This window comes from Dermacentor silvarum, chromosome 6 (assembly GCF_013339745.2).
Source record: "Dermacentor silvarum isolate Dsil-2018 chromosome 6, BIME_Dsil_1.4, whole genome shotgun sequence".
Taxonomy (NCBI): Eukaryota; Metazoa; Arthropoda; class Arachnida; order Ixodida; family Ixodidae; genus Dermacentor; species Dermacentor silvarum.
This window is the reverse complement of record NC_051159.1, coordinates 30748914-30770167: the sequence shown is the minus strand read 5'-3', so window position 1 is coordinate 30770167 and position 21254 is coordinate 30748914. Positions and strand designations below refer to the sequence as shown.

At 47.4% G+C, this 21254-nt stretch overlaps 1 long non-coding RNA gene across 1 annotated transcript; it reads left to right on the top strand.

Moving 5' to 3' along the window:
* Positions 1–9044: 9044 nt before the first annotated feature.
* On the top strand, positions 9045–20241 carry LOC125946215 (uncharacterized). The gene is made up of 3 exons (XR_007467464.1): positions 9045–9120; positions 16355–16422; positions 20154–20241. It is a non-coding gene; the product is annotated as an uncharacterized LOC125946215 (long non-coding RNA).
* The last annotated feature ends 1013 nt before the right edge of the window (positions 20242–21254 follow it).

The window sequence follows — 21254 nt, the reverse complement described above, 5'->3', positions numbered from 1 at the left end:
CCTATAACATTTAGGAAATTATACAAAATTTATACATATTACACAAATAAAAAGAACGTTGTCTACAAAAAAGATAACTTTATACCCCTTACAGGACTACATGAAATACAATCACGTGTTCCTATACAGACAAATATTCTTCCTATTTCCTAGTTTCCCCTGTGGGGACTCAGTGAGGGCAAGCTAGGTGACACGGACCGGCGAGGGGATGGCGATCGCGATTGGCGGCGCTGATTAGTCCAATGAATTCGCTGGCCCGTCAGATACGCTTTGATTTTGCGGGGACGCTCACCGTAGCGGGGACATCGCGCGTCAGGGTGGAAGGCGTGGCGACCTAGCTGGCGGTACTGGCAGCCGCGGTACACGTGACCCACTTCCCCACAGTGGTAGCAGAGCGGACGGTCATCCGACGTGCACCATACACTTGCCTTAGTAGCGCTCTCTCTTGAACCAGTTGGTATATACGTAGGTATTTTCGGGTACCTTGAGTCGGGTAGCAGATGCGACGGGGTGTCCTAGAATAGATGTGTAGCCTGGTCCACTGTCGGCTTGATGGGACCTGTGGATGGTGGCGCAGGAGCCCTCAATGCCGCCGCATATTAGGACAGGGATCTCAGGTCTTGGAGGTGCGAGTGGTTGCAACGACTGTCTGAATTCACTCCCAATGACGTCCGCAAGTGCTGTCACAGGTGGTTGTGGTCCCACTGGTCCCACTGCTTGGAGTTGCCGCAGTTCGTCACGCACACTTCGTATGAAGTATGCGAGGGCCTGCTTCTCCCTGTCGAACCCAACAGAGCATGCAGTAGCCGTGATGTCGTGGCGTTTGTGCTGTTACGACCACTGCTGGAGAGTACGCTCCATCGTGGTTGCCTCACTCACGAACTCGGCCATGGTGGTTGGTGGATTACGTACGAGTCCGGCGAAAAGCTGTTCCTTGACTCCATGCATTAACTGTCGCACCTTCTTTTCCCCGGACAGTGCAGGGTATGTACACCTGAAAAGACGAAGCATGTCCTCGACAAACATCGAGAATCTCTCGTTGGGTCGCTGGTTCCTAGAAGAGCTGACTTGTTCTGCTCGCGCATTTCTTTCTGCTTTTGCCATGTCGCAAAGGAACCCTTATGGTTCTCGTACCACGTCTTCGCAGAGTCTTCCAACGCTAAGTAAACTCTCCGCAGCTTGCGAACATCATCCCACTCGTTGATGCTGGCAACCCGATCGAAGTGGTCCAGCTAGTCTTAAACATCCTCAAAAGTGTCTCTGTGGTACGGTCTGCGTGTCTGTGGCGCATGAAAAAAAATGTGGTATAGAAGACTGGGTATCATGGGTTTGGCTCGCCCGGTTTGAAGTCGTTGTTCACATCCTTATTTCTAGTCTGGATGACAAGTGACCCAGTTAGGGTGGTAGTCCTTCCAAGCGGCGGCTGCTTCTTGCTGTGGGAGCTGTGGTTGTCTGTAAGGTGCTAGGAGTGACAGCCAAACTTAGGAGCGAAGGTGCATTTACCCAGCATTTTCCATCAGTAATGACACGGGCGAAACAGCCGATACAACCAGGAGTCCATGTGTTTACCGGAACCCGACAAGCAAAACGTTCTCTTCTTCTTTCAACCCCCAAGCCACAGCTGATATGTGCCCATATGTGAAGCTCATATGTGATATGCCAATATATAGGTACCTATGTTATCGTTTTGCATATAGGTATCTATATATACTTTGCCGAGGAGAACATATGTCACCTTGAAAAAAACAAGCGCACTTGTCTAAACGTTGGCTCCTGCTCTCACCTTGATCTCGTTTTGCTCATCGTTTAGAAGCAAGCAGTTGGGCCTGTGTGATGCATGGCGCAAATATCCCTTCAAGAATTGAATAGCTTTTTTTGAACGCAAAATAAATTTAGAAACAATAACTCGCAAAGACAAATCGTCAGAGATGGTGACTGCAATGCTCATAATCCATTGTACTAATTCTACGGACAAGCTAGTTATTGTATAGGGAAAAGTGAAATGGCCGGCGGCAACGGGTGAACGACATTAGTTTTTTGCGGTTGACGGTCATTAGTAATTTATCGCACCAGTGTTGTGTGGCCGAAGTACTTACAGGAAACATTCTTCAGATGGGTGCGTACCTATCTGCTATATAACCCAGAGGGACGCCTCATACTACTACAGAAGAAGCAGGTGACTGGCTGTGAATTGGTATAGGCTTAGGGTGGTTTGTTAAGAGCACTTTGATGCAGTTCGGAATACGCTGGCTCAAGTTTAACTGGGGGAACATTGCCTATAAGCACTGGTGCGGTCCTTTACCAATACTGTTTGCGCCGTCTAGGAAGATGGCATCGGTTTGAATGTTAAAGTGCAGAGTACGCTCAAGTCTAAAGGTAAATGACTTCATTTGGGTTTAACCGGACATTCCTGGCGAAATGGTGAATGGTGAAATAGTGCAAAAATAATCTTTCAGTGTAGAAAATATATTACCTGCTATAGAGGAAACAAGGAAACAGAGACAGCACGCGTTCCTGGGCTGGCTGTTCTATTTTCTCTCTCTCCTCGTCTGCTCCTCTGGCGCCCGCCTTGTGAGCGCCTGCCGCCAAGCTCACTTCATCTTTACACTCGGCCACGCTGCAAGTTTCCGTCGCGCTTGTCCACGCAACCACGCAACTTGTCCAGGTACTCAAGTCGTCATTTGTGAGCCGCCCAGCGCACACGCAGCTTCTGTGGAGGTCGGCACTGACTGTTGCGTTCTGGTCGCAGGTCCCGTCGACGATTATCTAGACGCAGTTGGAAAAACGAAACAGGCGATCGCGGACACTGAACCGCTGTCTGTCTCGCAATGCCGGATCGGTAGCACTGGTTGCGTTAGGTCGCAGTGCGAAGGTGCTTGAAAGTGCTCGAACCGGCTAGTCTTGGCAAAACGTATCGCGCAGCCGGGCTGTGCTCTTCAGAAGCCATACTGTCGGCAGTATTTGATTGGTCGGCGATGTCCATTGTGATAGGCGGTGTTGCGAGCTTTTTAGGGCTCGAAGCAGGGTACGTCTGAGTCTGCGCCAAAACTGATGGCCTCCTGACAGGGATGTACCGATGCCCTCGTCCACGCCATCACCAAGCTGACACAAAAGCTCTAGGGTATGACGACCGCCTTCGCATTCGGCAGTGGTTGCGTCCTGCCTGGGAATGTCGTCTACGCTTCCCTGCAGCCGGTTTTCGTAGAAATACCAGCGTTCCGCGGCTTTCAAGGCGACGTCATCCTTTGGCTTGAAACTATCAATGCCGTGGGTGATCGTCATGCCTGGCCTGAACACACAAGATGGCTGACTGCAGCAAAACGCTTTTGCGGTGCCGCCAAGGCATGGGAAAACAGCGAAGGCATCAAGCAGCGGTCCTGGCCTGAATGGAGTGCAGCTCTGATCGCTGCTTTCGGCACAGTCACGTATACCTGCTACGAGCCCGGTCAGCACTGCTTTGCGGCCGGAGCTCCGCAGGAGCACCACCTTGACGCGGCAGTAGTGCCCAGCAACGCCTGGACAGAGAGGTCCGCAGGCTGCCCCACTACTGACACCGGCTCAGCGGGTGTCGCCTTCGGTTCTACCGAAGACGGTGGGAAGCGCATGGCGACCATCGCTCCTACTTCGTCATGGCCACCTACGCCAGCCGATCTTCTGCGACTGCAACCTCTCGAAGCTCGGGAGCAGCACGATCTCGCCACTGCAGCTGCACCCAACAAGGTTTCTGCCGAGAGGCTCGCGGCCTGTCCCGCTGTAGACCCCGGTTGCGAGCTACTTTTTCCGCCGCGGGTGTCGGACTCTGCTTCGGCATCAGGCACCGCACCATCACTGCCAGAGTCCGAGATAACATGACATTCACCACAGTCGGTGACGCAATTTCGAAGCTCGCCTTTGCTTGGAGACATGGGGGCGCCGGCTCACCGGACGACATCAGCCCCACACCAGGCGGTAGATAGCACTCGGCAGACCATAACCCGATCTCTGGCTCACTGCCGGGAGCCCGCCGGGTTCTTACTCGGGGCTCAGCTCAGAACGACGGGTACCGAAAAGGAGGTTCGATTTGAAGAGCACCGGCCAACTTTCCCGCTGGGTATTGCAGGTCTGTAATCATCTTCCGGTGCCCTGGATAAGGATCAACCATCACATAGTATTTCGTCGAACACCGATGGTGGAACCGCTACCACTTCAGCACCCTACCAATCTGTCCACGGATTCTAGACTTGAATTACTTCGGATCCCGTCTGAACCATACCTTCTTTCTTCGCTGCAGTCATTGGCCTAATGCGGAGACACTCATTCGTTGCTAAGAGACTGCAAGATGCACAAGCAACTATCCACGCGCAATGCCCACAACACGATACCTCAAAAGGCGCAGACACAACCGTCCCCTGCTTCGAGCCTTCAAAACCTCGCAAGACCGCTTTTCACGATGCACATCGCAGGCCAATCATATCATGCCGATGGTACGGCTTTTGAAGAGGACAATCTGGCTGCGCGCGATGTTTTGTCAAGACCAGCAGGTTTCAGCACCTCGAAGGACTTTTGCACTGCGACAGACTGCAACCAGTGCGACAGAACCCGCTTTATGAGACAGACAGTACTTCAGAGTCCGAGATCGCCTGCTCCGTTTTTCCAGGTGCGACGAGATAATCGCCGCCGGGACATGCGACCAGAGCGCAGCAGTCAGTGCCGACCTCCCGAGGAGCTGGTGGCGCGCTGGACGGTCTAAACGACCTCTACTTCCGACGGTGACTATGCAATGGTTTTCCAGCATCAGCACGTCCTCACAACCACCAGAGCTACCTTCAGCAGCGTGGCCGAGTGTAATGAAGATGTAGAGATGCAATGGGGCTCGCGCGCTCGGAAAGCGGGCGCTAGGGGGAAGACGACGAGGAGGAAATAGAACAGCTGGCCAGTAACGGGTGCTGCCTCTGTTTCTCCCTTGATTCATTACACTGCCTAAAGTTGACGTGTTTGTGATTTTTCAGGGATAGTTATTGAGATGAAATGGCAGTTAAGGGGAGTCTCTGTTACCTTATTTGAAGGCTAGAACAAACTTCCCTGAGAAATATTAGGTCATCTGGACTTATAGGTTTAAGAGGAGACTGTGTGAATAAAAATTTTGAACCCTTCCTCTGTCGAGGAAATGGGGATAAGCAAAGCTTGTGGCAAGACGACACTGTCGCAGGCGTTCCGCTTCGTTTGGCCTAAACTCAGAGTCGGCGGCTCTTTGCTGACGTTTGGCCTCAACATCGAGCTCCCGTAACTCGGGGTGCGCGGCTCTTTCAGGGCCTTTCGCGTTGGTTTCGGAAGCCCTCTCGCTAGAATCGGCATGCCGACGACGAGCCCTTTCCCGAGCTAGTTCGTGGCGCCATTGCTGAAACGGAGCCTGCTCGTTGGCGGAACGCACTACGCGAGGCCTTCCCATCCGGGCGCCGAAACTGATCTGAGGCGAGGGAAGCCCAGCGGAGTGCACTCCAAGCCCCTTTCCTTCCCTTCCTCATTGGTCGCGCGCGTCACGTGATCCGGTGCGAGCGCAGCTGTCCCCGCACCTGCTATTTTACGCTCCTTCCTTTATTTCTTTTTTTCCCTCTTTCTTTCTTTCTTTATCTCTTGTCCCAGGCTAATATCCGCATATCCAATGCGGGTATGGGCATTCACACGTGACTTATTGCGTGACTACGCCGCCACCGAAATCTGTAACGCAATACAAGCTTCGGTTGAAAAACCAAGTTACGCTGAAGAAGTATGCCTTATGCTTTCAGAACCTTAGAGTAAATTTCATGAACGCCTGCTGCGGATGAGTGCTTTGTGCCACCTAGACTAAAATTCCGGATGACATGGGAGATACATCACCGTGCGGTTGTAGGGGGCGTTTCTAGTTCAAGAGTTAAAACTAATGTTACCGCTATATTGTATGTAAGATAGAAGAAGAGGGAAGGTGGGGAGAGAAGACTTTCTAAGTTACACTGAACAATAGTGGCTACCTTGTCATCCTGATTATCTCAGTATGACAAGGCAGCCATCCTTTTTTATTGTAACGTCTTTCACTTCCCTCCTCACGTTTCCTCTTCTTCTACCTTAGATTTTGGATACCTCCATATTTTAAATTGGAGTCTATTTCTCGTTCATTATTGCTTTGTGATATAGCTGCCTTGCGATGGATTTGATGCTTATGAGAATTTCGTCTGGTTAATTTTAAAACTTTTGGCAACTCACTATATAGAACCCTTGACCTTGCACACAACGGTTGAATATCTAGCACCTTTGGTGTCATACTAGGCTTGAAGACAAAACATTCGCGTTGTTTGGCCGCATTAGAGAAATATTTCTTTTTGCTCGTTAGGCACTTTAATGCTTGCGTAAACCATGGTTCATTCTAGTTTGTGTGTACCGTGATTATATGTATAAATATTTTAGCTATTTCGGCTATGTTCTGCTTAAAAAATGTCGCAGTTTCGTCCCAAAGGCGAAGCATCAATTGCGATAGCAAATTAGTAGAGAGCTATACGGAGTAGGGATAGTAGTTTTATCGGCTGCATAAACTTGGACAAATTCGCTTGCTAACTGAATTAACAAGCGTGGTGTCAGCCCGCACAAGCAAAAATGAATAGGTTACACTGAATGACCGCAGGTAACCACTGTCAAAACGCTGGCGCGAACGAGCGCGGCCGCCGCAGCGAGCGACGGTTCGTGTGGTCTATCGCTTCAACGGAAACTGAGCGGGGAAAGCACAGCTTATACAAAGGTCACAGTCGTGTGAAGATCGCTTTCAGGATGCAGTGCGCGTGACAATCCCGCACTGGCGCAAAGTACACAGTTCTTAGAAGAGTAGAAGTCACCCCCCCCCCTTTCTCCCTCCCGCGATGCCTTCCCGCTTTCCTCCTTTCGCGTGGGAGATTGCGTCGGCAGTTCCTGTTGCGCCCGCTTGCAAGATACGCATTTGGTGCCGCAGCACAGCGTCGACCCGCCTCCCTCCCTCCCATACACCTCAGGCCTTTAGCGCGATGGAGGAAGTCGCGTTTGCTCTCGGCCGTGCGTTCGCTCTCCGTGAACGCTGGTCCCCCGCGCGCTTTCACTCGCACATACGGCGCGCGGGAACGATTTTATCTCCCTTGGACTTAATACGGAACCTCACGCCGATGGCAGAAATCCGCTTGAAATGTCCATATAATTGCTATCGCAATAAAAGCAACCAATTAATGTCGATACTGTATGCTTTATGGTTTACGGCTCAACAACGCTGCTTTTATCTGAATCCATGCCCCCCTTTAGCATCTTCATATACTTATCATTTCACACAAGTGTTTGGCAATATCATTTTTTCATAGTGTTCTCCGTGTACTCGATGATGTACTAGTTCGAAATTACGGGGCAGATGAAATATTCACATGCGCACAGGTGCTTCAGCTCAACCGCAGTGTTAAGGCGACAAACTACTCGCAAAAACGTTTTCTTTAATACTCGTTACAGCTAAATGAAACATCCACATTTATGTTACACCCCGCTGTAAGACTAGATATGGTCGAAGACTCCATAACCATTACGTCCCCGCAATGCTTAATTCAATTTCGCAAAGCATACAAGACGTGAAGATGAAATGTGGTCTCAGAAAGGCTCTTAGACACATTAATGCGTGATAAGAAGCCTGTCGTGTTTTTTTGTTTTTTTGTTTTTGTCTGTCTGTTTTTTTTTTATTCACTGTTGTCTACAACCTAACAAATTGTTACTGATGGCTCTGTCGCTGTCTGCCAGGCACTGCCGTTCAAGCCCACTTCAGCTTTGGCAGGCCCGATTATCAAAGTATTGTTATTATTATTATCATTATCATTATTATCATTATTATTACAGAGCTTTAGCTCCTCTTCTGAATTAAGCTTTTAATTCTTTTCTCTGATAGCTCATTTCGTAAACTTTTTGCACACCATGCATTTGTGAAAACAGTGCAATTTTGTGCAAGATTACGCGAGAACTGTGAGCACAAGAAAACACAAAAATAGCTCATATTGCTCTCAATGAATAGTAGAATTCCATAAAGCAAAAAATATAATATAACATTTCTGTTTTAGTCTCGCCAAAAATTCCAAAGTTGAGTTTCAGTTTGACCATTCTCAATGAAGAAACTTTTGAAATATCTTGCTGAATACATTTGTGGAAAACCCTGGAAGTTGTTCCTTTAAATTCGGGACATGTTAAAGCACAAGCATGCCTAATTTTATAATGATCAGGCTACATGAAATGCACATATTTTAGTGCACGAACTCTCAAAATGCTACAAGATGAAGAAGAAAAACGCATTTGAAACTTGAAAGTTTCAAATTGAAAGTCGCAGCGCTCTAAAAACCTGGGAAACGCTTGCCTTTTTTTATTCTTTCTTGCGCCGCAGCAGCCCGGACAACATGGTTATTGGGCGAACGAGGGTTGGCCGAGCTCCTCATGCAATCCTCAATGGCGAGTGGCCGCGCGTTGTTGGGCCGCGAGGCGCTAGAAGACGGCGAACTTTCGGGCTTGTAACCGAAACTTTCGAAGAATGAATCGAATTCTACCGGATTCGATTTGGTCTTCGAATCAAATAATCACTACCAGTAAATTCGACCATTTTTCGAATGCGTTTCGAATATTTTAAACTGTCAACTGCGCCCAAATGAATATGAAATTTGAGCAATAGTCTCTGAATTTTCACCACGTAGTGAAGCAGGCATGGTCACTTGGGTACAGCGATCGTTCGTGCTCTCTGAAAAGTCCTGTACATGCGAAGAGACTACTTGTTTGCTCCTAATGCTTAATTTGTGCTTTTATATGCAACGCTTAATAAGTTATTATGTAATATCAGGAAGTTGCTAATTTGAAAAGTACTGGGATGTGAACATCGCTTTATAATAATTGTGATGCTGGCTATTCATTGTTCGAAAAATATTCGAAAACTGTTTCGTATTCGATTTGATTCGCCTCTTGCACTATTCGATTCGAAATCAATTCCGTCTCAAAAATCACTATTCGCACACCCCTAAATAAGTGACGTGTTTTCTACGTTTCTCGGAAAATCACCGATCATGTTGTTATTTCAGAAATACCTTGGGCAATGTTCCGTCCTCCATTTTTCCAGCGAGGAGTTCCTCGGTAAGATATACACTCTCTGCATATATTTTTGTGAGATTAGGTGAAGGCACGAATATAGAATGTGCAAGAATCTGATCGACTGCGACGCTCAGCTTTCATGGCGCATGTGTCACTAAATTATGGCGTCTGGGGAAAATAAAGGGCGTGTGTTTTTTATGGCTAAAATATGGTATAGAGATTTCGCTATATGAGAGTTCAGAAGCTGCACTTTCTTAGTAGAGTTAGTTGAAAAGTTGGAAGTGTGTTAATTGATTTATTTTTATACTGTGGAAGGTACAGTAATATGCCTGAAGCAGAGTAGTTCTTGCAAAGTTAACTATATTTCCGGAAATATATGTATATATTTAACTTTAGTGCAATGTAACGACCGCAACAGGCGTTGCTACGTCATTTCTAATTGTTCCTTGGGTAATTAATATATTGCGTTGCGATGAAACACTTTGCACGATTCTATAGTTCTTTTCAGTTTTAGGCGTCGTTTATAAGAGCTCGATGCTCAGAACATTGAAATATGTATAGCGGGCCTCGAAATTTCTCTAAGAACACCTACTACCTCCAGAATTATAAAAAGCATATAGAAGTCACCCTATCCTGCATATTTTCTTTAATGTCACAGAATAAACATTTTTGCATTTGGTAAAAGCAGCCAGGATTTGGATGTGCAGTTGGATGAGAAACGTCAACGTTGCTGGCACGAGCAACAGCTTGAAAAAGAGCACTGGCAGCGCATATTCACGAATGTCTCTAGTTCCGTTCGACAGGAACAGCCATCTTTGTGTCTACCTTCGCAGGGGCATCTGCGTCAGCAGGCGTTTGGTGTATTGCAATATACTGCACCCGAGCACATGTGGGTTAGGACCCTCCTGCGTCTATCCGTGCATGGCTTAGCCGTGCCAGGGGCAAAGATGATTCTAGGGTTGAGCTGATGCTCAAGGCTTGGACCTTTAAGGCAACCTGGCGGAGGAAACACACTGCATTGGGGTCCGCTTCACGCAGACGGCAGCCTCGGGCTGACTCATTCAGGGAAAATTGTTCGCTGCCTTTTCGTATCCTCCTCTCTAAAGAAAGGTGTGGTTCGACGACATGTCATCGTCCTCCCAAATCTACGTCTTCGTGTCTCAATTCCAGTTTGTTCTGTCGTTTACCCACTTTTAAAGCGCAGTCCATAGGCGCCCGTTCCTCCACTGAGCGTCAGCGTTGCAACATATCGTAACCGAGCGAGCGAGCACAGCGAAAGAGGAAAGCGAACGCCGACCGCAGCGGCAGATGAAAGTGCGCACGAGGAGAAAAGGGGAGGAGGAGGCTACAGTGAGAGCATGAGGCGGGAGGGCAGGAGGAGCGGAGGGGAAATGGCTTGCGCATGCGTTGAATTGCCGGCGGCCACGGCATCGTCAGCGGCCTGAGTGGTCGGGATGTCGGGAGGTCAATAGCTTACAAAACTTGACCTGCGCGACGATTACCAGGCTCTTTAAAGCCACATGTCAGGAAAACATGGTATAATATTGCCGCTTATGACTTTGCAACGGTACTTACGTGCCTTACGTTTGTATCTTTGTGCACAGCAAGGACGCCATTACTCGACCATGCATGTGTCGCTTGCACAGATGGTGCCGTTATCCGTGCTACGCTGGACGCAATCCGAGATCGATTTAGCCACGCGCACGGCGTTGAGTGAGCCGTAGCTCGGCATTGTGTTTCTCGATGCGAGCAAAAGTGTTAGGCATTTATGAGAGCTCGCTCAGCCATAGTACGTATAATTCGTGTAATTGAAACCGGTGATCATCCGGAGTTATGTGGCCTACAAATGCGCAATTGGTGGTAGAAACTTTGCGCTATGGCGCCACTCCATTCAACACGGAGGTCCCACATAGAGCACTGCGCGGGCCAATTTTTGCGGCCCGGGCCCGGCCCGCGGGCCCGTTTTTACATTGGGAGGCCCGCCCGAGCCCGATGAAAACTTTTATGGCGAGACCCGGGCCCGGAAATAATCTACGTTACCCGCTCGGCCCGGCCCGCCACCCCTTTACCTTAAGCCCGAGCCCGGCCCGAGCCCAACTCGAAACCGGCCCGAACCCGGCCCGAGACCGAAAAGTACATGTTTTTCAGAGTTGAGAAGCCCGAGAATAACTCGCAGAAAGCCCGAGCCCGACCCGGGCCAGCGTCAAAAAACCCGAGCCCGGCCCGGGCCCGGGTCAAAAAGCACACGCCGTGCCCGAGCCCGGCCCGAGCCCGTGAAAAAACTCCTCTACCCGGCCCGGCCCGGCCCACGGGCCGGCCCGGGCCCGGGCTTTCGGGTAAGCCTGAGCCCGTGCAGTGCTCTAGTCCCACAAATGGCGAGCAAGACAGCGATATATTTAACCCCTTAGATGGCGGCGAAACGTGTCCGTATCCATAGGGAGCGCAGGTGGAAGACATTGAGGTAAGAGCTGTAAGAGCATTGAGGTAAGCGCCACCAGTAAGGGGATTGTTATTATACCCTAGTGCGTAAAGGGCCTCTACAATATAAAGCCCACTACAAATACTAAGTGAGCACAAATGCACGTACATTAAGGCCTAGAGCACTGCACGGGCCGATTTTCTAAGCCCAGGCCCGGCCCGGGCCCGTTTTTACATTGTGCTACCCGCCCAAACACGACCAATAAATTTATGGCGATACCCGGGCCCGGCCCGGGCCCGGAAATAATCTACGTTACCCACCCGGCCCGGCCCGCCACCCCTTTACCTTAGGCCCGAGCCCAGCCTGGCCTGGCTCAAAATCGGCCCGAACCTGGCTCAGGAACGGAAAAGACCTGCGAGTGGCATTAAAAAATAAAATATTGAATAGAATGAGAGGAATTTATTCTTAAGGCATAAATACGTGTCATATGGAATTATCAACACCATTTGAGCTGTCTGAAATGCAAATACCAGCGCGCAAAGTAGTACGAATGACCCTGCCGAGCAGTATCGCCAGCAGTTGGGACCGGCGCGACCTTGATGCGGCCCAATCCACTTCTATCGCAGTGCCGCCACACTATGTTTCCACGTCGGGCGCCTCACTGCAAAGCATGTGCCGCCCCAGCCGCTCGTCCCCCTCAACCGTATTCTAGTACACTCTAGCCGAAGCACAGCCACTACCGGTCGTGAGTGCAGCGCATGGTTTGAATTAATTGAAAAAGAAAGCTTCTCGTTCCTCCATGGTGCAGCGTAATGCGCTGATGCTAGGCGGCCGCTTGAGAACATGCCTGCAATCATGGATGGACGCAGTGCCATATTTCAGTCGCGTGACGAATTATCTTATCTTCCCAGTCATGATTTTACCAATTCGCCTTTGAATTATCAGCAATTCGCGAACGCGCTTACCCTGCGCTTAAAACATTTTTTTTCATTGATTTAGGTGAGGAATACAATGGCTCCTCTAGGTTGAGACGACTTCGACGTTTCTGGACTTTTCTGGACAGCGCAAAATACGACAGAAGGAGAAACGGGAAGTACACAGGAGTAGCACTGCTAGCTTCCAGCTGCGCCGGGGCAACATATTTATTAGAGTGGAGACGCGCGAGGATAACTCGCTGCACGTTACATGCAGACCACCAGAAAGTCCGAGCCCGGCCTTAGCCCTGGTCAAAAAGCACACGCCGTACCCGAGCTCGGCCCGAGCCTCTGAAAAAACAGCTTTACCCGGCCCGACCCGGCCTACGAGCCGGGCTGGGCCGGGGCTTTCGGGTAAGCCCAAGCCCGTGCAGTGCTCTAGTAAGACCATCATAAGCTGTTACAGAAAGTGAGCATGTGAGATTTTTAATGCACGAATAAATATAACTTGTATATATGGTTACGTGATTTCTCTACCCATACCCCTTCTGCAACACGCCCAAGACTTTTTCCGTACCCCACTGCGACTGCGTCCCTAAAACAGCCTACCGGACATTTCTCGCACACGAAAAAACTGGCTTTGCGGCTTCTTATTTATTATCAGACATAAATATAGGCTGATGATGATGATTGTTTTTAAGGAATCATGAGGGAGGTAAGAATACAGGGATAATTGGAGATCACAGGGAGGGGCATTCGTCCTGCAGTGCACATACATACATATAGGCAGATGATGATTATCCTTTAAGGGCGTCGTTGCCTGTCATCTCTCTAATTAATATTTACTGTAATGAACTAAAGTACAAAATATTTAAAGAGCGTGACCCCCGCAGTGAGCATGCGCAAATATTTGAGTATAGAAGAGGGCACCAATAGTTAGATGGTGGTTTTCACTGTGTAGCATAATGCCGCTGTCGCAGTAAATGCGCTCAGATCCGATGGAATCGATCAGGTCTGCTGCCCTTTCTTGTTTCACATTTATTGGCACATAATCGGGTACCATTTTCCAGCACACGTCTGGTCCCTGCTGCTATCGTTGTTTCTCGATATTCGACAGTGCGGGAATAACGATGGCTTGCTTTCCAAATAACCATGGACTCGCGCCGGGTACAACCGCTTGCGACGTGGCAATATTTTCTCTGCACAAGTTTGTCATCGATAAACTATGCTCTCGCTAAATCGAAAAACTCATCAGCGTTCATTAAATCCGCCGTTGACCAAATGTAAGGTGTTCGCAAGCTTAACTTGTTAACAAAAAGTTCAATAATAGACACTGTCTACAAATTGCTGTATTTAAATACGCTTACACATTTTAACAAATACAAGTTACCACGTAATCAGAAGTGTAGAATGTGTATACCATTAACTTGTTTATACGTACAACCACTAAGATGTCACCTATAAGTGGATGCTAGAACACGCGTTTTTAGCAAAAAAGGTAGAAGTGCAACAAATTGGTCAAGAGTAGTTCATTTTACCTGTTTTGTAGTGGCGCCAAAAGGAGGCATTTAGCCTCTCCGGACTATGTTCCGCAATCTTAAGCTCCCATTTCATTCCTATTCCATCCCAATTGATGCCATCATTCAGTTACCATGGCATTCCGGGTATTTGAAAATGTGGAATGATTTTCGAATCATTACAGCTCCTCAGTTGCCACTCCGTAAATCTAGTCTGGACGCGCCTCTCGCGCCAGCCTAGACAGATTCACTCTTTTTCCCGTGCGACAGTGTTCTCGGGAAATTGTAAATGTCTGTTATAAATAGCTGCTTTTTTAACGTTACGTCGCCGCCGCAGGCTAGCGTATACAAGTTTCGCTTGAAAAACTCCCAATACAGCTTTTTGTTGCTTAATACGTGCTACGTAAAATTTTTTTTTTCGAGCGTGAAAGAAGCCCCGCTAATACACGCAGAATTGCCGCGCGAATGGCCACTCGAGGCACTTTGCGTGTATTCGCGGGCTTCCTTGACGCTCGGAAAAACGCTTATGTAGCACATATTGAGCAACAGAAAACTGTATCGGAAGTTTTAACGCGATAGCGTTAAGGGCCCCGGTGTCGCAAAAAATCCGGCGTCGGCGTCCGGCGTCGGCGTGCGATGTCAGCATCGTTGGCGGAGAAAATCATCCCCAACCACCCCGACCGCGCAGGCCCTCCACGTGGTGCAAGGTTCTGGTGAACAAAAACTTAATTTCTTACAGTGAAATCCGTCAGAAGAATGGTAAAGTACGACTTTACCATTCGGCGTCGGATTCGCCGTCGGATTGTTTACCATTCGGCTTCGGATTGTAATTGGAATGTACGAGAAAACCTAATTCTGCTATGAGGAAACTCAAGCACAAACCCTTTTTCCAGCATTTCTACCAGACCTACAGCCGCGCACTCGGGTACTTTACTTGCGAAAATGATATCCATATGGGTGCTCGCATCCTAGGCAGGTCAAATTGGGACGTCGCCTGCTAATTCGTTTTGGACACATGCGCACGTCGGGGCAATAACAAACAGTTAACAAAATAATCAAAGCGGTGCTACGGCCTTCACTTTTTATTATAAGACCACTTATATTGGCCCTGGAAAAACGTCTTTCCTACAATGCATTTCTGTTTAAAAGTGAAGCCGACTTTCAGGGGATCGGTTTTAACTTGGTCTTTGTAATCTGGCTTTCCCACGTGTAGTGTTGGAGTGAATGAAGCCTACTTGCCGGATGCGAATGATGCGATGCGAACGGGTCCCGATAACGCTATCGCGTTCTAGTCCAACACGCGAAGCTTAAGCGTCGTCCCATTTTTTGTTGCTCTACAATTTTCTCATTTACTCTTTGTATTTAAATATAACATTTCAGAAATTTATTATTTTATTAAGACTAAATATGTAATTAGGCGGAATGGAAAAAAATTTTTCTGAGTATCTTCAAGCGACCACAAACAAGGTTACTTTGGTTCCGTCCAGTGACGTGGTATTTGCATATTTTTAAATGTTGTTGCATGTTAGTTGGGACACCCTGTATAGAAAGGCAATGTGAATGTTACACACATATGTGACTGTGCGATACTATATGCATCCACCGCTATAGCCCAGTAGGTAAAGTGCTCGACTACTCAGCTCAAGGTCGTGTTCCTCATTCATGGTCGAGGCGCCCAGATATAAACGGCGTGATAAAGCACAGCTGCTTATTTGTTACTGATTTGTTTATATTTGTTTGATGAGGAGTAATCAAACTTGGAATGCTGTAAAAAATTATAGGGTTTTTTTAAAAACCTACGGCGTGCCTGATGATGAGGCACGCCGTAGTGGGGGACTCCGGAAATTTGGACCACCTGGGGTTCTTTAACGTGCACGTAAATCTAAGTACGCAGGTATTTTCTCATTTCGCCCCCATCGATGTACGGCCGCCATGGCCGGGATTTGATCCGGTAACCTCGTGCTCAGCAGCCCAACACCTTAGCCACTGATCAGGAATGCTGTAGGCTAACGTTTCGACAAAGACACATTGCTTCATTCAAATCCCCTTGTCGAAATGTTAGTTTAAAGCCATATTTCTTGTTCGACTCCTCAGAATTTCAAGTTTCCATCTTCCTTTGAATTTCTGTCTTTTTGATATTGGTTGGGGCGTTCAAGAACGCCAAGTGGTTGAATTTTATTCGCAGTCCTCTACAACACCATGACATATAGCTCGTATGTAGCTTTTGGACGCTAAATACCAAATTAGGATTTGTTAAGAGCTACACGTAGAAAAATACTCGCGGTTAGTTTACATTTCCTTCTCTAGGAAGCCGCGTCCACTTTGCGAGTGTCTTTGAGTGCATGTCTGTAATACAAGGAAGTAGTGCCGTGTGAAAATACTTTGTTTTAACCACGTAGTAATTGCAGGCATCTTTTTGCTTGCAGTTCCCTAAACTTTGGTGCCATCGGCGGGCTTATTGCTCACGAAATGCTCCATGCCTTCGACGCAAGCGGTGAGAATAAGCTACATTATTACATGTTTAGCGCATGGGTCAGGATGCTTCATTCGGAGGCCAGTCATGACGAAGGTTACAGTACAGTGATTGTAGTTGCCAAGCATTTAGCTTGCAGCTCCCGAGTTAAATATGCCTCCCAAAAAGAAGAACTGGCTGTACCTTATCGTTTAACAGCGCTACAGTGTCCTCATGGGGCAACCTGAGCTCGAAAGCGTGGAAAAGAAGGCTGGGGAAGACATATTTGCAGATTAGGCAACGGTGTCTTTTCTATAGAAAATTTTGATTTATTCGCAGCGTTCGCGAAAAGGAACCAATTCCATATAATGATTGCCATCTTCCGCAAACGCCGTAGGATGTAGTGTAGAGAGGGAACGCCCACTGCTGAAATATGAAACCGAATTAATTTGGCAATATATCCAAATCATCAGTACACTGTGCTATGCTGAAGTGTTACGCAGGCTGAAGGATACTATCCAAATATAATTGAGGTTTCATATAACCCTCAATTTAAAAAGAGGTAGAGGAAAGTTGGGAACTATGTGACAGACTTGTCAGCAATGAGGTAATAATCGGTGAGACTGGACGGCATCACAATCTATAACTTCAGAGCTGAAGTCAACGTGCGTGCGCAGAGTAGTAAATCAAATGAACTAATTGACACTTGCTAATGTGACGCTATAAACAGAAAAATCTGTTTAGAAGGAACAGCATATACGTTGTCAAAGCTGAGCATTGCAATCTGAGCAACATTTTTTTTGTGTCATATAGTAAGGTCATCAATGCAAGTCGATATGTAATATGCGGTACCTAGTACCGCAACCTAATATGGATTATACGTAGTAGCTAAAAAAACGGAAACTCCTTGTGCAACTACCTATGAGTGCAGAGCAGCTTAGCGAAATGTGATTAAGCAAACAAGCCGCATGCTGGAGTAGAATAAGAGTCGATATAATAAAACATCACGGGTATATATATATCACTTCAAAAGCACGGCGGCATACTAAATTGCAGCGGACGTAAACTGCACCCGGAACGTGACAGAATGGCAACATGTTTTTACAGCGTAAGCTGTTATGGGCTCATTCTAATAGCCGTTTCGCTTGGCGACGGTGTCCGCCGCTACCGCCGGTGGTTTCTGTAGCAGCTATCGCCGGGCATGAAAAATACCCATTACCCACCGGGATCAAACCCGCGCCCGCTGAGTGGGAGTCAGCTGCTCTACTACTGAGCCATGCCAGCGCTTTCTACCCGGCAGCGAGAAAATGCCCTTTAAATGCACCTTAGCGCTATGGGAAACACGCGATGTGACATGCGCGCCGCGTAGCGTCGATACGTGCACACTTTGCATTGTATTTGCATATTATTACACCAGGTTGCATGCCATCTAGCAGACGCACAGGTAGCGGTACAAGGTAGAAGGTTTGTGGATTTAAAAAATACTAAAAAAATGTATTGTGTACCTGAATAAATCAAGCAGGCTAGTGACTGTCCCCGCCATGTTTCAAAGGGCTGCCAATAAATAATAATAATAATAATAATAATAATAATAATAATAATAATAATAATAATAATAATAATAATAATAATAATAATCATCATCATTATGAGCTGGCTATGTGACTGTTTGTCACCGCTTGTTTCAAAGGGATGCCAATAAATCCTTTTCATTATCATCTTCATTGGCATCGTAGCGTGCCATTTGTCACGCGATGTTACATGCGCACCGCGCACCATTCATACGTACGAAAATTGCATTACAGTTGCGCTATATTCTGCCAGGTGTCCCGACCTGTAGCCATTGCATATAGCAGTTCAATGGGCGTAGCTGGACCTGGTTAACTCAAGTAGGCTAGGTGACTGTTTGACACCACCTCGCTTCAAAGGGGATGCAAATAAACCATCATCGTCATCAACAGCACCGCATCGTGCCAATGGGTCAAGAGATGTGACATGTGCTCCACGTAGTCTGGATGCCTGTGTTTACTATTCAGTACACGTTATGGCGCCTACTCCCAAAGTATACAAACTTCTGCTGAAGAAGAGAATTGTAGAGCTACGCGCGCGGCTGCAACCAGGCAACGTCAGGGTCAGCTCTGTGCCGAACCCGACGTGTGGCGGCACAAGCCACAGCTCGCCGTCGACGCCGGGCGGACAGCTGAAACTGTTCTCGTAAGAACGAAGCGAAGAGACTTCGCCGCGAAGACCCTGTAGTGCTTGGTGCAGAAAATTAACCTGCTATGAAGCCGTTCTCCAGCTTACGCTGTGACTGTGCTGTGTGCTGCGCAGGCCTGTGACTTTTATCCTCGAGAGCAAAGACTTAAAGAATGGAAATACTACAGGCGAACTACCTAGCTTGCAGTATGTTAGCCAACAGTCACTAAGGCAATTTGAAACAGCATCAGGGCAATCTGCAATGTAGCAGATTGCCAAATTAATGCCATAGATTCATTGAACATGGTGAGATACACTTGCAGGATACTTATTTCTCACGTCTATTGGTTGATGTTATGAGGCATGCGGCTGCTGTGACGCATGGGCATATCGAAATGCACTTCGCAGGTAGACCTCGTCCTCCACGTGCAAGACGAGAAACACGCCGTCGCATTCACTTCCTCTTCAGTTATGGTTATAGAAAGACAGACGATGTGACTAGCGTCTTGTGGAGAGTTGCACAGGCTGCAAATGCAACAAGCATCATCAAATACGGTGCAGTGATTGCCGAAAAAAAGCAATTTGAGAAATGCGCCCGAATTAAATCTGCCTCCTAAGAAGAAGAGCTGGGCGTGCCTTGTAAAGGCATAGAGCAGATAGCCCGTCGTTTATTATACTGACAAAGACGGTGCAAAAAAAGACAGGAAAATGAGGCAATGACCGTTGATGATTAGGCAGCAGAAAAGGAGGAACAAATTAGTTGTTTGGCGATTCAGCCTACGTTTGACGTCGATCAATGTAAAAGTGCCCCGGAGTGAGCGTGTAATTTCAGTGCGAAAGCTGGTACTGGGCTAGTGAATGCCGGCCTCATTCCATTCTGCTGCCGTGATGTTCTGAAACTTCCCCGGTGCAAGCGCGATGTAGTCAGTGCTCATCCACGTGCTGAAGGCGTAGTCACTGCGCGCGGCAGTCTATTGCATCACCCCTCGGGTCATGGGTGTAGGATAAGCCTAGAACGACCCTGCATGCGCTATCTGTCCTTCAAGGTGGTACAGTCACCCGGATGACGCATAGGCTCCCATATATGTGACGAGCTACTGTAGATCAATAGGATGATAGGCAGACCCAGTTTACTGCTGTACGAGGTGTAGTTGGCCGTTTAGGGTAATTGAATCGGGGCGGCTTTCGGCTGCGCGATCGACCTCCTTTGTTGGGTAATTTCAATGTATGGCGTACTTCGTAATGAAATTTTCTAATGTAAAACCATTTTCTTGCATTGTCTAGATTGTCTAAAATTCCCTAACTTATGATTTTGTTATCGAGTTTTTTTATTTAATTCTTGTTTAAAGTGGTTTTCGTGCTTTGTGAGAGAGGCTAGAAATCTACCTACCTATACGGTAAAATGCGGGTGACACTTTAAAAAAAGACGTTGTGTTTAAAATCTTAAGGCGTACGGTGGAGTTTGCAGATGCAAGAAGGTATAGGTGAAGACGGCTGTGTGGTGACTCTTTCTAGCAGCGGACATGCATAACGGTATAACCATGCTGAGTACCATAAATGATTTTTTTTTATTGAAGCTATGATATTCAAAAAGGTTGGATCAAACGTAAGTCTGGATTCTAATGATACAGCGGCGTTTAAAAACAAAACGAAGTGTTTTTTCAACCAATACAAAAACGCCAGCGAGACACTGTGGAAGGTGAGTATTGCATCGCTTTCTATTCGGCTGTGACATTCATCACATTTAGTTCGTTTCTTCTTTTACCATTGCGCGAATGTTGAAGTACGGCCCTGTCGCAAACAGCTCGATCTTCTCTGTGGTCGATCTTCTCGAGTTACCCTCGAGTTCAGTCACTTCTCGAGTTCTCGACTACCCCGATTCCAACAGGGCGTGGGATATTGGATGCTGGTAGAAGTCATAGTCATGAGCATGACTCAGCAAGAATGACCATGACTCAGCGAAAAGATATGAACACTCAAAAACCACTGGAATGGGTTCGGACGTGGTAATTACGTGAAGGAAACACTAAATGATCATGCTAAAAATCATAGTCATGAGCATGACTCAGAAAAAATGACAATTACTCAGCGAAAAAAGATGAACGTTCAAACGCCACTGAAATGGGTTCTGACGTGCGTACTAAGTGAAGGAATCACTAAAGGATGATGGTATAAGTCATAGTCATGACCATGACTGAACAGAAATGACAATGACTCAGAGAAAAAAGATTAACACTAAAAAACCACAGAAATGGGTTCTGACGTGGATACTAAGGGAAGGAAGCACTAAAGAATGATGGTGGAAGTCATATTCAAGGGCGTGACTCAACGAAAACGACAATGACTAAGCGATAAAGCCGGCAGATCCCACGCCCTCTGGGAATCGGTGTTATGTGAAGCAGTGTACGGGGAGCCTACCAATTTAACGAAACGACCATGAAAGCACAAGACGCAGGCGGCTCTTTCATGACCTACATGACACGCATACCATGACATTCATGTCATGAGTCCTCAGTAGTCCCTTTAGCCACACCTAAGAGACGTTAAGACAAAATCCTTAGTCGTGCTCATGATTATGACTTCCACCACCAACCATTAGCCCTTTCCTTCACTTCGTACCACATCCGAACCCATTCCATTAGTTTTTGAGTGTTAAACTTTTTTCGCTGATTCTTTCT